At 37.6% G+C, this 18,475-nt stretch overlaps 1 pseudogene; it reads right to left on the bottom strand.

The window, feature by feature from the left end:
- Positions 1 to 874: 874 nt before the first annotated feature.
- Positions 875 to 18,475, bottom strand: part of LOC125935224 (cytochrome c oxidase subunit 1-like) — a 52,231-nt pseudogene continuing 34,630 nt past the window's right edge.

Here is an 18,475-nt window from a genome sequence, read left to right as displayed (position 1 = left end):
AAATTTAAAGACTTGGTTGAATTGGATGCTACGTGATCTTATCCAAATGACTTTTGCTTAAATTTGTCTCAGGGCTTAAAGGACAGTTGCTTAGTAAGCAATATATGAATGCAAAAGTCTGGAACTTAAGTCTAGTCTCATAGAAGAAGTTTCTCCCAAATGAGGGGGCACTTTTCTTTATCAGGCACATTGACAAAATACAGCCCTGTTAATTCAGCAAACAAAGATGTTGTACCTCCTAGGAAAGAAATATAAAAACTGCAGAGGATGAGAATTTCCATGTGGATATAAGCCTGAGCAGACAGCCTTCATACTGGCTGGCTGGCCAGCCTTCCCCCACTATGGTATTGCTAGCCATGGCCACTTTGCCTGCTACCCAAGTAATGAAGATTTAAGAAGCAAATAAATTCAAGCAAGCAAACAATTAGTCAGTTAATAAATATTCTCTAAACCCTTGAAGAGCTCAGCACTGTGCTGGATACCCAGGCAGACATAGACAAAGAACAAAATCTCAAGAAACTCGCAATTACCCAACAGAAAAAGACATGCTCTTGACCAAGAAAGATAAATTATGAGTTACTAAGGAGAAATAAAAAAAAAAACCTTCAGTCTATGGTGTGACTTTATAACTTTGGACAAATCAGTAAACTCTGGGTCTCTATCTCTTCAAATAAAAATCAAGGAGGGTGAACTAAATTATTTCTCTTAAAGATGTAATGAGTCCATGAATTAAGTTATAAATTATATGTCCCTGAATGGGAACAGGGTTACATAATATTTAAGTATGCAAACTCTAGTTAAGACCATCTTGGCTAAAATCCTGACCCTATCACTTATGGTGAGAAGTTGAATAAGGAACTTAATGTTGCTAACCCTAAATTTCCTCAGCCTCTCCTGTTGCTGCTCCTTGTTTGGATGCAAAGGTTTCTCATACTATAAAGATTATTAGTATCACTGCTATTAATGAAATCAAAGAGCTTACTGAGGAGATTGCGTTTCAAGTTGTGTATGCATCTGGGTAATCAGAGCAATGTCGAGGTATTCCAGATAATCCGAGGAAATGTTGAGGGAAACATGTTATGTTGAAGCCTACAAATGTAACTGTGAAGTGGATTTTTTGCTCTGGTATTATCAAGAGTGTATCCTGAGAATAGGGGAAAACAGTGAACAAAACCTTCTGTGACAGCAAACGCTGCCCCTATTGATAATAGGTAATGGAAGTGTGCTGCTACATAGTACGTGTAATGAAGAACAATATCTAATGAAGAGTTGGCTAGTACAATGCCTGTTAGGCCCCCTGCAGTAAATAAAGCCCAAGGCTCATAATACATTGGGGATCATTTAATATTTCCTTCATGAAGGGTGGCAAGTCAGCTGAATACTTTTACCCCAGTAGGGATGGCAATAATTATAATGGCTGATGTAAAGTATGCTTGTGTGACAACGTCTGTTCCCACAGTGAACATATGATGGGCTCATACAATGAAACCTAGGAAACCAATGGATATTATTGCCCAGATTATTCCCATATAACCAAAGGGTTCCTTTTTTGCCTGAATATTGTCACCTATTGGTAACAATATGTGAAATTATTCCACAACTTGGTAGAATTAGAATATAGATTTCTGGGTGTCCAAAGAATCAGAGTAAGTGTTGACATAAGATGGGATCTCCTCCCCCAGCAGGATCTAAGAAAGTAGTATTTAGGTTTTTGTCTGTCAGTAATATAGTAATTCCAACTGCTAATACTGGTAGTGATAGGAGTAACAGGACGGAAGTAATTAGGCCAGATCAGACAAACAGGGGTGTCTGGTATTGAGATATTGCAGGGGGTTTTACGTTAATGATTGTAGTAATGAAGTTAATAGCACCTAAAATTAAAGAAACACCTGCAAGATGCAAGGAAAAAATGGTGAGGTCCACAGATGCTTCTGCATGGGCTAGGTTGCCAGCTAGAGGAGGATGTACGGTTCATCTGGTTCCTGCACAGGCCTCTGCTATTGATGATGCAAGTAAGAGTAGGAAGGATGGGGGAAGAAGTCAGAACCTTGTATTATTTATTTGAGGGAATGCTGTATGAGATGCTCCAATTATTAATGGCACCAATCAGTTCCCAAAGCCCCCGATGATGATTGGTATTACCATAAAGAAGATTATTACTAATGCATGAACAGTGACAATTACATTAAAGATCTGATCATCTCCTAGTAGAGTGCAGGGTTGGCTGAGTTCAGCTCGAATTAAAAAGCTAAGGATGGTTCCTGGGGCACCTGGGTGGCTCAGTTGGTTAAGCGACCGACTTCGGCTCAGGTCAGGATCTCACGGTTGGTGAGTTCGAGCCCCGCGTTGGGCTCTGTGCTGACAGCTCAGAGCCTGGAGCCTGCTTCGGACTCAGTGTCTCCCGATCTCTCTGCCCCTCCCCTGCTCACGCTCTGTGTCTCTCTGTCTATCAATGATAAATAAAAACATTAAAAAAAAAAAAAAAAGAAGGCTAAGGGTGGTTCCTACTATGCCAGCTCAGGCACCAAATAGGAGGTAGAGAGTGCCAATATCTTTGCGGTTAGTGGAAAATAGTCAGTGGTTTATGAACATAGGTAAAATAGCTGAGTAAAGCATTAGACTGTAATTTCCTATTGCTGTGAAACAAACCACCCAAAATCCAATGGCTTAAAACAATAACCATGCATTATTCTTGGAGTCTATGGAACACATGGGTGTTTTGGTTAGTGTCAGCTGGGCTCACTGTTACATCCACAATTAGTTGTGTATTGAACAGGCAGCTCTCTTACAAGTTTGGGGGTTAGCTGGTATAATCTGGCCTAAGATGGTCCTAGCGAGGACACTTGGCCTCTCTTCCACATGGATCCCATCATCCAACAGCTAGTCCAGGTTTCTTCACATGACAGTGGTGGAGCTCCAAGAGAAAGGACCCTTGAGGCCTTCACTCAGAACCAGCACACTGTCAACTCAAGTACATTCTGTAGTCCAAAGCAAAATGTAAGGTCCTAGATTCGAGAGATGGAGAAATAAACTTTACTTCTTGGTAGGAAAATAGATGTGCATACCTGAGAGAGGGGTGAGACTGGGAGAGTATTAAAGAATCAAGGCTGTATTTCCAATTGATCTACTACTTTCATTAAAGTACTTAAAGTGCTTGGTGCTTAAGTAAACATCAGTCATTGCCATTACAAGTTGAAGCAGAATTCAGAAGTTAAAATCATCAAAAGCTGTGTATCTATATGGTATTAAAGCTAGATGCTCTTAAATTAGTAAGGAACAGTTTTTGCTAGAATGTGAAGTGGGCAACAGAAAACAGAATGTTTGAGTGAGGAGTTGGGAAGACTTGACAATGCAGGGCTTAGTAACCGATGTTGGAGGTGTATTGGGACTATCAGAAAGGAAAGGTAGACCTTAATAGGGTCCATTACCTTGGGGGTCTTTGACCATCTCTACTAAATTAGAGTTCTAAACTGCCAACTTGTCCTCTGTTCTTTTAAGTATCTGGATTAAGAAAGGAAAGCAAACAAGGCTGAAGACTATCTGTTTACTAAGCAGTCTAGATTAATTTGGAGCTAATAATTAAAGGTGAGACCCTATATTAGCTGTAGATAAGACAAGTAATAGCTACTCCAAAAAGTAAATATGGACAATGCAAAGAGATATACTCCAAGACCTCCTAAAAGAAATGTCCATGTTTGTGGTCTGCTACTAATGACTTTAATGGGAGGATTTTCAGGTCATAGAGGAAAAAAATCTAGAAGAAGAAAAGCTTTTCCATACCTCCCTCCAGTAACAGTATGGACTAATTCTACGAACCAACCAAGTTGTGTGCATTTTTTTTTCATCAATACTCAGCAACATATTGTGAGGTTTGAGGATAGAAAGAGAAAATGACCAAGCACAGCAAAATTCCTTTGACTAGATTCCATTATACAATCAATAATTTTTAAACATCATTTCTATTCAATTCCATACAGGGTCTATTGTTACTCCACACATAAATATGGTAGAATTTATGTGCTTCAGGTACAGAAAACACTAGGAATGATGGACAATACTTTGGACATTGATAATCCCTCAATATGAACAACATCTAACAAGTTGTAGTAACCAGAAATGCTTGTTTTATCAAAATTGGGCACTGTACCAAATTTCCAATTATACCTCTGCTTATGTGCAGTCCAGTACAGAGGACTAAAATCAGGGTTTATAGATAGGGATCCTGGGTTTACATACTGGCTCTCATGCTAAACAGGCCATGGAAAAGTATTTTTATTTCTTTAGGGCTCAGTTTGTTTATCTGCAAATTAGGGATCAGAAATACCTATGTTACAGGTTTACTGTATTAAATATGATAAAATTTGTTTTTAAACAATTATTTATTATAAATTGATATACAAATTTATTTAGCACCAAGTAAGTACCCAGCACTATACTCAGTACTAATAATTCAGAGACAAGGGGCACCGAAGTAGCTCAGTAGGATGAGCTTCCAACTCTTGATACTATAGCATGGGCTCAGGTCATGATCCCAGAGTCGTGGGATGGAGCCCCATGTCGTACTCCATGCTAAGTATGGAGCTTGCTTGAGATTCTCTCTTTCTTCCCCTCTTTCTTCCCTCTCTTTCTTCCCTCTCCCGCACATGTTATTTCTCTCTCTAAATAAAAAAAAATAATTTTAATTTTAAAAAATAGTTCAGAGATGAATAAAATATGGGCTCTGTCCTCAAGGAACTTAAAGCCTATTTTGAGAAATGCTGATAATTAACTATAAAACAAAGTGCGATAAATGGTAACAAATTGTTATGAAAACCCAGAAGGAGAGGTTAATTAAGAAAGTAGGCAGATGGATGAGCCAAAAAAGATAACAAATAAGATGTAACATAAGAATTGGGCCTTAAAAAATGACTATAAATTTGCCTGACTAATCAGCTGAGAGAAAGGCAAACTCATCATGAACCTAAGTTAGGGGACAGGGAAAAGCACTTGGGGAACAGCAACATGGCCCTGTGTCTAAAGTGGGTAGTACCTGGAGAGTGTTATGCTAAGTGAAATAAGCCATACAGAGAAACACAGATACCATATGTTTTCACTCTTCTGTGGATCCTGAGAAACTTAACAGGAACCCATGGGGGAGAGGAAGGAAAAAAAAAAAGAGAGAGGTTAGAGTGGGAGAGAGCCAAAGCATAAGAGACTCTTAAAAATTGAGAACAAACTGAGGGCTGATGGGGGGTGGGAGGGAGGGGCGGGTAGGCGATGGGTATTGAAGAGGGCATCTTTTGGGATGGACACTGGGTGTTGTATGGAAACCAATCTGACAATAAATTTCATATATTTAAAAAAGAATTTTTTTAAAGTAGGTAGTACACGGTAACAAGAAGTGGTAGACAAGTTCTCAGACTGAAGGTGTGACTTGTGCCCAATTATAAAACATCTCTTTGATGAGACAAGGGTCAACATTGTGTTTGTTGGTCATATGAGGCCATCAGACTTTTTTGAGCAGAAAATAACAAAATAATGCCTTGTTGTCAGGAAGACTGTTTTTGATTTGTGTTTTTGTTTTTTTGAGACAGTATAAAGGACAAATTGAAAAACCTAAATTGGATATAAATGTGGGGTTTTTTATCTTATTTTTTATGTTTTGGCATTAATCTGGAGAAGGAATGATGAGACACTGGGTAGAGCAAAAGACTGGGGCATGGTTGTTGGAAGAGAAGAGACGAATTTCAGAGCTATTTCTGTGGAAAAGGAAGCTAACATTATAACTGATGGAATATAGAAAGTGAGAGAAATTAAAGATGACTCAGAGGCTTCTACCAAGGGAATTGTGTGTATAGTAGTCCCATTAACCAAGACACAATGTCCAGAAAGAAGGATGTATTTTGGAAAAGAAGAAGAGAATGAGTTCAGTTCAGGGTAAGTTGAGTTTAACAAGCCAGCAGGATATCCAGATGGAAATGTCCAGAAGGCTGGGCACAGATGCAAAGTGTGCAATTTACTTTTCCCTTCTTTCCTCCACCGCAAAATGGATGGGATATTGCTTGCCACTTCTCTCCAAGGACCGTGGAGAGGATTAATGAGGCAGTGTTCACATTTATTCCACACCAAGGATCAATGAGAGCTTGGCAAGTATTAGGTTGCAGTCCCATTATGTGAACTTGAAAATAAAGCAGCTTTGATATAAAAGTCATTGAGGGAGGAGAATGAAAACCTGCAAGACCACATTGTAGAATACACTTGTACTTGAGGCAGCCAGTGCAGACACAGCTTTGGTGGAGGTGGGCACTAGCTTGTTTCCAGCTGAAGGCAATGAAAGTGAACCAGCCTTCCTATTGTCTGCCCTTTCTTTTTAAATTCATTTGCAAAGCCACCAGGACTCAGCCCAAGTGTGAGCTTAGGAATTAGTCATACAGAGCTCTTACAATACTTTCCAGTGAAACCCATTTCACATTTTCTCTCTTCTTCAATAAAAATGATTTCTGAAGCAAGCTACTGTTAGCTGCCTCTATTTTTTATATGAATAACTTTGTGTTGTCTATATGCTAGTGATTAATTAGCAACAATGAGGTCATCAAGAAACATTCTTGAGACCACTGCCAAGCTAACAGCTCGAATCTGAAGTATTCCTTCTAAAAGCATGACCTCAGGCATAGAATTATGCCTGTTTATTAAACGCATAAAATGGGAAGGTTTCCTAAGTTTCCAGTTCAAAACTCTTTAATTCACAGCTTTTCTTCCTCTTGCTACACTTCAGAGAGGGCAGAGAAACAAACACGGAATGAGGAATATAGGATACAATTTTAAGAACATGTTCTGCGAGAGTTCAGACAGATCTGATTTTAAATTTGTCACTTACCGTGTGCCCTTCATTCTGGTCTTACTGGGCCTCAGCATCCTTATTTGTAGAGTGTAGTATCAGGAGGAATGAACTCTTGCCACTTTCTATCTGTGTGACCCAGTACGAATTATTGAACGTCATTCAGCTTCAGTCTTCTCCTCTATCAAATGGGGAGAATATTACCTGCCATAGTTTATGTAACAAGTGCATGAGAAGAAATTGGTCTTTAGCCTTGGGTCTGATACAGGGATATTGCTAAATAAATGGCAATTGTTATGCTGCTGCTGGTGGCACTACCAATGTGACAATATGAAGCAGACGGCTCACTGAAGAGTTTCAATAAAGGTAAAAATTAACTATGGCTTGTGAATAGGGTTATCACTACCAATAGGTCCTGTGTCATACAGGTGATAATATACAGCATGATTATTTTAAATAGGAAATGAAATCACCAAAGTATAGCCTTAGATGAATAAAACTACCATATTACCTGTTCTGCCTTGGTTTCAAATGAGGAAACATAGTAAGTTGATAGGATATTTTAAAATATACAAAAATAGGGGCACCTGGGTGGCTCAGTCAGTTAAGTATCCAGCTATCGGCTCAGGTCATGATTTCGTAGTTTGTGAGTTCAAGATGCGCATCCGGCTCTGTGCTGACAGTTCCGAGCCTGGAGCCGGCTTTGGATTCTGTGTCTCCTTCTCTCTCTGCCCCTCCCCTGCTCATTCTCCCTCTCTCCCTCCCCCCGACCCCTCTATTTCTCTCTCTCTCTCTCTTTCTCTCAAAAATAAATAAATGTAAAAAAAATTTTAAGTATATATATGAAAATAAAACAAAAATTTGGAACTTTTAAAAATGTATTATGCTAGAGCCAACTCATTCATTCTCAGTAGTGGTCTCTCAGATGCTCACAGCTAAGAGTCTTCAAAACAGGCCTAGAGACATTAGCCTCTCTTGGCCTCATCCTGGGAAAATGTCTGAATATTGGATGTAAATAATGCTGGGGGTATCCTCAATTTTGAGGATATTCTCTGCTGAGAAAATCAGCAGAGAAGGAAGACAAAAATGGGTGTCTGGCAACTTCCATTCCAGTGGTTTTGGGAACAGATAGAGACTACTGCAAACATCAGAGAGGCTTGCTTTGGTAGTAATTTTCTATCTTTCCTGGAAAAACAGATGGCTTCTTTTTTAGTATTGTATTTGCTGCCATGTTGACACTTAATACTACCTAAACCTTATATTCATTAAAGACAAGGTCATTTGAGAAAGAATCAAGAAAAAAGGCAAAGAATGGGATTACCTCCCCTTCCTTTCCTGATATTACAGGTTGCTGGACCTGAAACTAACCCGCCTTTGTCCTCTGAACCTAAATTCACTATTAATCAGGAATATATTTAAGGTTAAAATAGAGTCCCAATGTACAGCCTTGTATTTTTCCCATTACTTCTTACTTCTTAAGACTGCTCATTCTGTGGGTGCTTGAGTGGCTCAGTCAGTTAAGCATCCAACTTCGGCTCAGGTCATGATCTCACGGTTTGTGAGTATGAGCCACGTGTCAGGCCCTGTGCTGACAGCTCCAAGCCTGGAGCCTGCTTCTGATTCTGTGTCTCCTTCTCTCTCTGCCCCTTCCCCACTTGTGTTCTGTCTCTCTCTATCAAAAATAAATAAATGTAATAAAAAATTTTTAAAGACTGCTCATTCTGCATCATGAACCTAATTTCAGAGTTCTTCAAACATCTTGCACCATTGCCCTTCTCACTCCAGGATCCTAGGGTTATTTATTCATCCTGTGCCTCAGAGAAGACAGTCTGCCTGTCTGTCTGTCTCCATCTGTCTGTCTGTCTATCTCTATCTCCTCAAGAAACAGGAACTTACTGTACTATGTCCACTAAAGCTATCTACTAAACTCCCTGGAAAAAGACTAATTGGTGTTAATGATGTAGGTTTTGCCTTTTTTTTTAGAATTCGAAGAGAGTAATCTCTATTTCTCTTCTACTGTGTATTCATTCCCCTTTCCATATCCATTCTAAGGACAGATTTAAAGCAGAATAGTATCTGTGAAAAAGGGGAAGAAAAATGTATTGTAATAAGCCCTTTTTATCATCTCCTTAAACCATACCATGGGCACCATGATTTATTCCATCTCTTGATAGAACCTGTGTTCATTAGAGGAAAGCAAAAGCTATCCATAGGAAGAGCAATGGCTGTAATTCCAGCCACATAAATTAGTTTCAAGGAACCTAATGCAAGTTATTGGATGTGTGTAAGAAACGTGCAGTGGAACAGAGGGATATTTGTATTTATATATTTATACATATTTTAAGCCTGATATATTTATATCTGATATATGTATATCAGATTTAAAATCAGTCTCATATTTGGGATGTGTATTTGGGATGTGTACTTTGTTATATCTGTTGTGAAAACTACTCTTCTACACAGGATGTCAACTGCTTCGATTAGCTAATCTATTACTTTGCTGGGTAGAGGAGTGAAGTAAACACTTAGAAATATTCATTTTGATTCCCACTGCTACCACCAATGCTTCAAGGTTAAGATGCTATCTTTTACTGTAGTACATTACTGCTATTAACGTTTTAACACTTCCTTTTTTTTTTTAATTTTTTTTCAACGTTTTTTATTTATTTTTGGGACAGAGAGAGACAGAGCATGAACGGGGGAGGGGCAGAGAGAGAGGGAGACACAGAATCCGAAACAGGCTCCAGGCTCCGAGCCATCAGCCCAGAGCCTGACGCGGGGCTCGAACTCACGGACTGCGAGATCGTGACCTGGCTGAAGTCGGACGCTTAACCGACTGCGCCACCCAGGCACCCCCGTTTTAACACTTTCAAAGGCAATTGTACACTTGGCCAATTAACTGCTATGGGGGATTGACCTTTCACCAGTTATGCTGAGAATATTATGACACATAATTTTTGCCCTAGGGCATATCAGTGTTAGAAATGATTTGTGAAAATATAATTTCAGTTGACTGACTTTATTAAAATATTGCTGCCAAATTCTAGATATTATAAAAACATAAAGAAATATTCTTATTAAAGGTGAAAGTGACTGAGAAGAGGAAGAAGTGTGCAAATATTACAGTGTTATCAAAATGTTTCTGAAAAAAATGTATTATAAAATTTTTCCATACCTGGTCCCCAAAATGGAATTTTGAGGCAGGTTAAGCAAACATCAAATGCGATAAAAACATTATACTAAGGATTACAGTAACAAAAAAATTGAAAATAAATGAAAGCCATGTGTCATTATGGTTAAGAACATAATCTTAAAGTGAGAAGTAAGTCATATAACTGGTTAGAAAAGATAGTGCTGAGATTCATGGCAGCCAAAGAAAAAAAGGAAATCATTTGCTTAGGGGGGACAATTTTACCTGGCATTAAACTCTGAGAGAAATGTACAAAAGTTTCTTTACATAAAGAATATTTTCCTAGCTATTGAGAAATGAATTAAGTAGCTGTTTTACAAAAGATAAGGAAAGTATATTCATGTTTTTTGCAAATTTGTGACCAAAATTAAAAAAAGCCAAGAAAATGCTAAAAGAATAGTTCTATTAAGAGTTTCATGGGGCACTTGGGTGGTTCAGTTGGTTAAGTGTCTGACTTCAGCTTAGGTCATGATCTCACAGTCCTTGAGTTTGAGCCCTGCATAGGGCTCTGTGCTGACAGCTCAGAGGCTGGATCCTGCTTGAGATTCTGTTCTCCTCTCTCTCTATCATTCCTCCACTTGTACTCTGTCTCTCTCAAAAATAAACATTAAAAATAAAAAATAAATAAAGAGTTTCTACCCAGCCCTAGGGTACTTGGATGGCTAAGTCAGTTGAGTGTCCAATTTCACCTCAGGTCATGATCTCATGACCTGTGTTGGGCTCTGTGCTGACAGCTCCCAGCCTGAAGCCTACTTCAGATTCTGGGTCCCCCTCTCTCTGCTCCTCTCCTGCTTATGCTCTGTCTCTCTCTCTCTCTGTCTCTCTCTCAAAACTAAATTTAAAAAAAAAGTTTCTATATGGGCATAAAATAATGCAATCCACAGCTGTTATTTCTTTTAGCCTAATTGATAAAAGGGGAGAATAAAGCTCTTATTTATTAAAGGGACCACCTCTCAATGTTTGAAACAAAAGCTTCATGGAATGTTTTGTAAGCAAGGGAGATCTATATCAATAGAGCTCAGTATTACTGATCAAAGCAAGATGATGATTTTATGAGGGTTTTGAGACACACAGAGTTCAAGGATTGGTGAACTTTTAGAAGCAACAGTGATTAAGAATTAGGTGATCTTTAGTAGCTATGAAAGTGTCTAAAAGTGGAAGTATCTCAAGCTGTAGAATTGTCTCACAAGTCAGCCATAATGAAGCTACTGTCGATTAGCTGACCTTCACCCACGTGGTGATGGTCACAAATTGGGCATTTTCCAGAAGTGTAGTTATAAAAGCAAGTTGTCAGGGATTGATCAGGACAGATCATAGGCACATGACTTTCTTGAGTATGGAGTATAGAAGTTTTTAGTGTTAGAGCAGAGAATCTACAAACGGACAGTTACCTCTCCCCCTTGTTGCCTCAGTTAAGACTTTTAAGGAGCTCATTAGTAGTCAATTTGAGTTTTAGTTCTCACTGACTCACTGATTAACAAATGTTCCATATTTTGATTACAGGATATCAACATTGCTTTGGAGACCAGATGTGTAGGTAGTAAAGTTAGCATATTGTTGTAAAAAGTGAGGAATTTACATTGCTTTCCATATACTAGCAATGAACAGAGTTTGAAATTAAAAACACAAAACCATTTGCCCCACAACCAAATAATAATAGTAATTACAGCAACAAAACAATAATAAATCTTATACATAAATCTAAAAAAATTATAAGACCCATACAAGGAAAACTATAAAAGTGATGAAAGAAATTGAAGAAAAGTCTACACAAATTGAGCCACATTCCACATTCACAGATAGGAAAACTCAATACTGTTAGTATTTCAGAACTTTCCAACTTGATCTATATATTCAATGTAATCCCAATCAAAATCCCAGTGAGTCATTTTGTGGATGTTGGCAAAGTGACTCTTACTAATATTTATATGAAAGACAAAAGACCCAGAATATTGAAAGAGCCAACACAATATTGCAAAAGTAGAACAAAGTCTAAAGATTAACCCTACCCAAAGTCACAACTTCCTACAAAGTTACAGTAATCAAGACAGTAGAGTATTGACAAAAGAATAGATGAATAGATCAGTGGGGCACAATCAAAAGCTCAGGAAGAGACACACACAAATTTAGTCAACTGGAGAAAAGGTATTTTCAACAAGTGGTACTGGAACAACACGACATCCACATGCAAAAAAACAAAAACAAAAGCAAAAAAAACACACGAATTTAGACAGAGACCTTTCACAAAAAGTACCTTAAAATGGATTATGGACCTAAGCATAAAGGACAAAACTACAAAATTCCTAGAAGATAATATAAGAGAAAATCCAGGTAACCCTGGGTTTGGCAATGAGTTTTTAGATACATACTAAAAGCATGATCCATAAAAAAATTAATCAAGTTGGACTTTATTAAAATTACAAACTTCTATTCTGTGAAAGACACTGCTAAAACAATTAAAAGACAAACAACAGAAACAACACACTGGGAGGAAATATTTGCAAAACACATATCTGGTAAATAATTTGTGTCCAAAATACAGAATGAATTTTTAAAATTCAACAAGTGTTTTTTTTGTTTTCTTTGGGTAAATAGTGAGTACTAGAACGATTGGATCATACAGTATTTCTATTTTTGAAACAAACAACTCAATTTTTAAAATAAACGAAAGATATGGACACCACACCAAAGAATATATACCAATGACCATTAAGCATATGAAAAGTGTCATCCTAAGTCATTAGGAAAATGCAAATTAAAACCACAGTGATATGCCAATATGCAACTATTAGAATGATTAAAATCCAAAACAATGACTACATTAAATGCTAGTGAGGTTGTGGAACAATAGGAACTCTCATTTATTGGTGCCCATGGAAAAATTCCCACAGTAGTATCCTCTCTAGCAAAGGCTTCAACACTTCAGAACTTACTCTTCTTATCACACTAAATATACACTTATCATATGATATAGCAATTATACTCTTTGATATTTAGTTAAAAACATCTACCTATACAAAAACCTACTCACACATATTTCTGGCAACTTTATTTATAATAGCTGAAGCTTAAAAGCAACCAAGATGTCCTTGAGTAGGTAAATGGATAAACTGAGTACCTTAATATAATAGAATATTATTCAGCAATAAAAAGAAATGAGCTATCAAACCACAAAAAGACATTAAGGAGGAATCTTAAGTGCATATTGCTTAAGTGAAAGATGACAGTTTGTAAAGGCTACCTATTATATGATAACTAGTGACATTTTGGAAAATATAAAACTATGGAGACAGTAAAAAGAGGGTGGGTGATGGGTATTGAGGAGGGCACATTTTGGGATGAGCACTGGGTGTTGTATGGAAACCAATTGGACAATAAACTTCATATATTGAAAAAAAAAAAGGCAGATCTTGTAAAACAATCATAGGTGAAGTATACTTGGACACATGGTATGCTGAAATATCCTGTCAGAGAGATGGGGAAAAGCAGAGACAAGTGTAAGATTGAGGCTAAGGATGAAATCACTGGGGCAAAGAGGACACTAGTACAAATTATCAAGTCCCAGATAATACAAGAGAACAAACTGAGCTGGATACTGATACACAAGCGGTAGAATCATGTGTTGAACACTGTGTGGGAACACAGACATCTCAGTAACAGAGGCTGTCAAGTCATGTGGAGACCAGAAATCACATCCAGTACATGAAAAGGTGTACTGGGAAAGGCAAAGGAATAGGGCACCTAGTCCTACCTTCTGGAGTTCTAAGAATAGTCTCAAATCCCATTTGGACCGAGAGTGCAAACTAGTTGCCATGGCTTTAGCAGTGTGTCCGTCACACGCAGTGGAAATACAGATTATACAACCAAACCCATCAACTGCTGGGATTCCCTCCCCAACACAAGTCTCACTAGACATTTTGTGCATGTCCCAAACCACACTCTAGAAGGAAAAAAAGCCTATGACACTGTGTAATATTTTGGTCTCATCGGTTTTGGAATCAAGTGGAACTAAGCTTACAAGAACAGACTTCGAGTACATCCTGCTAGGCTAAGCAGAGGGAGTGATTTTCTGAATCCCTGATGAGAAGAGTAGGCTCTGAAGTGTTGACACCTTGCTAGAGGATATGACTGAGTGGGACCTTTCCACGGACAGGAGATAAGCCAAGAGCACTGGGAGAGATGGCTCTGCAAAGGCTGGCGGGCTGGAAGGGAGGCAGGTATACACCAAGAGACTTCTCTTTATGGGTGTTCTGCCCAAAATACACTTTCAGTTGTTTTCAGACATTCTGACTCTTCCCACTGGAACCTGAGAATATCACCACTCTGAGTCCATTGATCTTCTGAAGTCAATTATTCCAACTAGTTCAAAAGGGAGAATTCAAGGTACATGCTAAACAGGGGCTAAAAAGAGTGTGTGCATATATATCTGTGTGACAAAACATGCATCTCTAACTGAATATGGCCATCTTCCTCAATCATGAATGAATAGGAAAGGAAACATAAAATACAGCCATTACATTTTGATGCATCAACACTAGCATTTTCAGATGCCAAAGAGTTTTCTTCCAGAAATGATATATATCAAGCAGACTGATGAGTTTTCACAATCATAACATTTAACAAGGCCAAAAGCTCACTAATGATAGACATATCTCTTAATTCAATTCTATATGAATATTTATAAAACCAGCTCGGTGTCTTTCCATAGAAAGCAATCGATACATGTTTACCAAATTGAATCAAATTGAATCATTCCACTGAATTGGCTTGTACAAAGTAAATGCTCAATTAATTTATTTTTGTACTGATGTAAGAACTTCATTCTCATACACAGTAAAGTGACTTTGTAAAAGCAAAGGCTTAAGGTTATCTGAAATAACCTGTAAAAAGAAATAATCAAGTGTTGACAGTATAGTAAATGAATGAAGCCAGGTTTCTATAATCACAGAAAAAGTTGACTGAGTATGAAATTCTATTCTACTTTTTTCCTGAGATCTGATATATGTCTTGTAATCTTCCAACTGAGACACACACATTTTATTACACTCTTATTTAGTCTACTTGATGTAGAATTAACTTGTAAACTATGTAACATGTGACAGCAAGGCTGTAATTATTTAATTAAGATACAACTAACAAACAAATGAAATATATAATTCAAAATAAAACACCTGTTTTCGTTCTCTGTATCTTGGCTCAGAAGTGACTTTAAACAACTCAGCCAGTTTAATCACAGCCTACAATGGGTCTACTACCGAGCAAGTTTGGTGGTTGTACCTGTACTGATCAGGGACAATGTTCTTGATATGTAGGTGTTTCAATGAGTGATTGATTACTCAGGTAATAAGTGATAAAACAGATCAAAAGACAAGTGATGGGATCTTGTATGTTTTCATTCATTTGTCAACAAAAATTTTAACACCTACTATGTGGCATGTAATTTCATTTTTCCATTGTTATCACAGTTCTATCAAATGTTTGGTACTTTATAAACCTTAGCCAAATGAAGTTATACAAACATTTGCAATTGACTTAGGTCAAAATCATTTTAGTGATTCTCTTTGAATGTTAGGAACATATTAAAACAAAGAAAGAACAATTCAGAACATTATAGACTAATTCATTAACAGGTTATGTTAATGCTATTGCCTACAGCTGTTCCAGCAGAGTAATTTTTGGTAATTGTGCTAGCATGCCACAAAGTTAAAAAAAAAAAACTGAAATGTACAAATCCATTAAAGTTTCAGAAAGGCTGTTATATTTTATAGACTATGTGATGCAAAGCTGGATTAGTTTAGCACTAAATTATTCATGTTCTATATAACTCTTCATATTCTATAAAACTGTTCCGTATAAACACCAAAAATCTCACCTTGGATATATTTCAATGTGCATTTTCTAATTTTAAAAATTAAAAAGATTATCAAAGGCATTAACTGTAACTTGTGCTAATAAGATGCCACCATGTACAAGGACACTTAATCAATAAAACTCTAGGGACAAATTTTTCTTATAGTAAAGAGAATGACTTCAGTTCAAATAAACAATACTCTTTATGAATCATGGAAAGGGGCTTTGGCATGGTTCAGGTGCCTCAATCCCAGAGATGTTTATAAGATGGATCTATGCAAGGGTGCGTGAGTGGCTCAGTCAGTTAAGCATCTGACTCTTGATTTTGATTCAGGTCATGATCTCATGATTCATGGGATCAAGCCCCATGTTGGGCTCTGCACTGACAGCATGGAGCCTGCTTGGGATTCTCTCTATCCCTCTCTCTGCCCCTCATGTGTGCATTTTCTCTCTCTCTCTCTCTCTCTCTGTCCTCTGTCTGTCTGTCTCTCTCTCTCACAATAAACATTTTAAAAAAGTGATGGATCTATGCATAGTTGACCTGACATAATTACACACATACATCAACTCACACAGTGTTACGGGTACACTAATAAAACAAACTTGGGAAGTTTCCAGGGTTCTCATCCTTTGTTCCCCTGAGTAGGTGTGCCTCCCCCACCATCTGCCATGAATTTTCCAGTTTCTTAAATACCTAGCATTTAGGTGTGACCAATGTCACTGAGTCCCAGACATTGTTATAAATGTCAGTGGAAATATATGCCACTTCAGGACCTAACCCTAAAATGTCCCACATTTGTTTCCCTCTGCCTTTTTCCCCTTATGGCTGGCTGAAATATAGATAATGCTGCCAGCTCTGTCGATACCTTGGTAGCCACTAATTAAAGATGGCGGAGCCTCTTTCAACCAGGTCCTTGGATAGTTACATGCCAACCTGGTAAACACCCAGTACTCTTAACAAGAAATAAACCTCTTTTGGTTTGAGCCACTGTACAGATTGGGGTCTATTTGTTACAGCAATTAGCCTAATCTTACTAACACACTGCCCAGTATGTGAAAGATCTAAATTTAGTCACTCCCACTTGCATTTGGTATTCTTAGAGCTGGATTCCTTAGAGGGCATATTCAAAGAGCTAAAACATCTCTAGCTACTTAAGATACATTTTGCCCTAAGTTTTGCAAGTAGAGGAACTTATGTCAGATTTAACCTGGATTTTTGCATTATCAAATCTAAATGCTCCCTGCAGACCTTCTATTCAATATCTTTCCCATTTTCCTGGTCTTACTACTGACCAATTCTCTTTATCCTCATTTCCAACTTAAGCCCTTCTTTTCCTGCCCAGGACTTATTCCTTATACTTTTAACCCTTTGTCCATAATTTTAATTACTACCAGCAATGTTTTACTGATATAGCTCTTCTTATCTGGCATTCTGAAATGCATCTCATTTGCCTCATATTACCTGAACAACTGGTAATGTTTTATGATGTATTTGTCATCACTTTTGAGCTTGTCTAAAGAAAAAGAGCACATTTTCTTCTGCCCAGAGTATGTCCCTGTGTTAAACAGCAAGTAAAAGAAGAAAGCAAAGTGTGCAGCTACTCTGAGAAGAGGAAGGAAGGTGTGGTAGGGTTGGCCAGGGAATGCAGCTAGCATGGTTCACTAGCATGACCAATTAGCACCCCTAGGTTAGTGACACTTCCACAGGTCTTCTGCTACCATAAATTCTTAAATATGATAAGCTAACTAAATTTAATCACATAAAAATTTATAGAGTATCTACTATATGCTGAAAATTATATAATGGTTTAAAGAGGACACTAACAAGTCGAAGGCAAAATTCTTTCCCACTAAAGGATTGTGGCCTAAGTAGAGATACAAGTTATATACATAAACATCTCTATTACAGGACAATAAATAATCAAGTTCCAAAATACATTGTGTAGACAACATAGGCCTTGCTTATGCGGAATTGGAGGAAATCAGTATGAAACGCATCCATAGGAAAGCCATAGGAACGGGACAAAAATTGAACTAGATCTGATTCATCTTTTCCTGTACCCTAGCAATTTATTTTTGCTTCCACTCTGTATAACAGCATGCATAATTATATCAGGTGCCGGGAACTAAAAAACCTCATCTCTGTTGACAGGTATAGTTTACCTGGAAAGAAGAATGTCAGAGATTCAAAGGGTATGAGCTCTAGCTGGCTCCTGTCTTCATTATGAGTTCTCCCTCGGGCAAAGCTATAAAAGATCACATCACTTACATATCTGAAACATAATGAAATGACGTGTTTTTAAAAGGTCAGGATGCCAGAATGCAACATAACTATTGTGTTAAACTCATATTTTAAAAAAAGTAACCTTAAAGTCTTTGCAGAAAATCAAAATTAAATGCTAGGTAGAATGACATTACTGAGCCCTTGAAAAATGGTATGAAAAATGTCATTCTAACAAAAGCCAACACAAACCCAGAGGTCTAAAGTAACATTTCTTGCCTCAAGTATCTTCCATTCTTAAAGAATTTGCTTTTGGGTTATAAAGTCTGAGGTAGCACAATGTTTTAGGTCAACATTGGCTCTAAGCTAAATATAAGGATCCGGGTGGAATTATAGA

Source organism: Panthera uncia (assembly GCF_023721935.1).
Source record: "Panthera uncia isolate 11264 chromosome A1 unlocalized genomic scaffold, Puncia_PCG_1.0 HiC_scaffold_17, whole genome shotgun sequence".
NCBI lineage: Eukaryota > Metazoa > Chordata > Mammalia > Carnivora > Felidae > Panthera > Panthera uncia.
The sequence above is the reverse complement of the archived record's forward strand: the minus strand, read 5'-3'. Positions and strand labels throughout refer to the sequence as shown.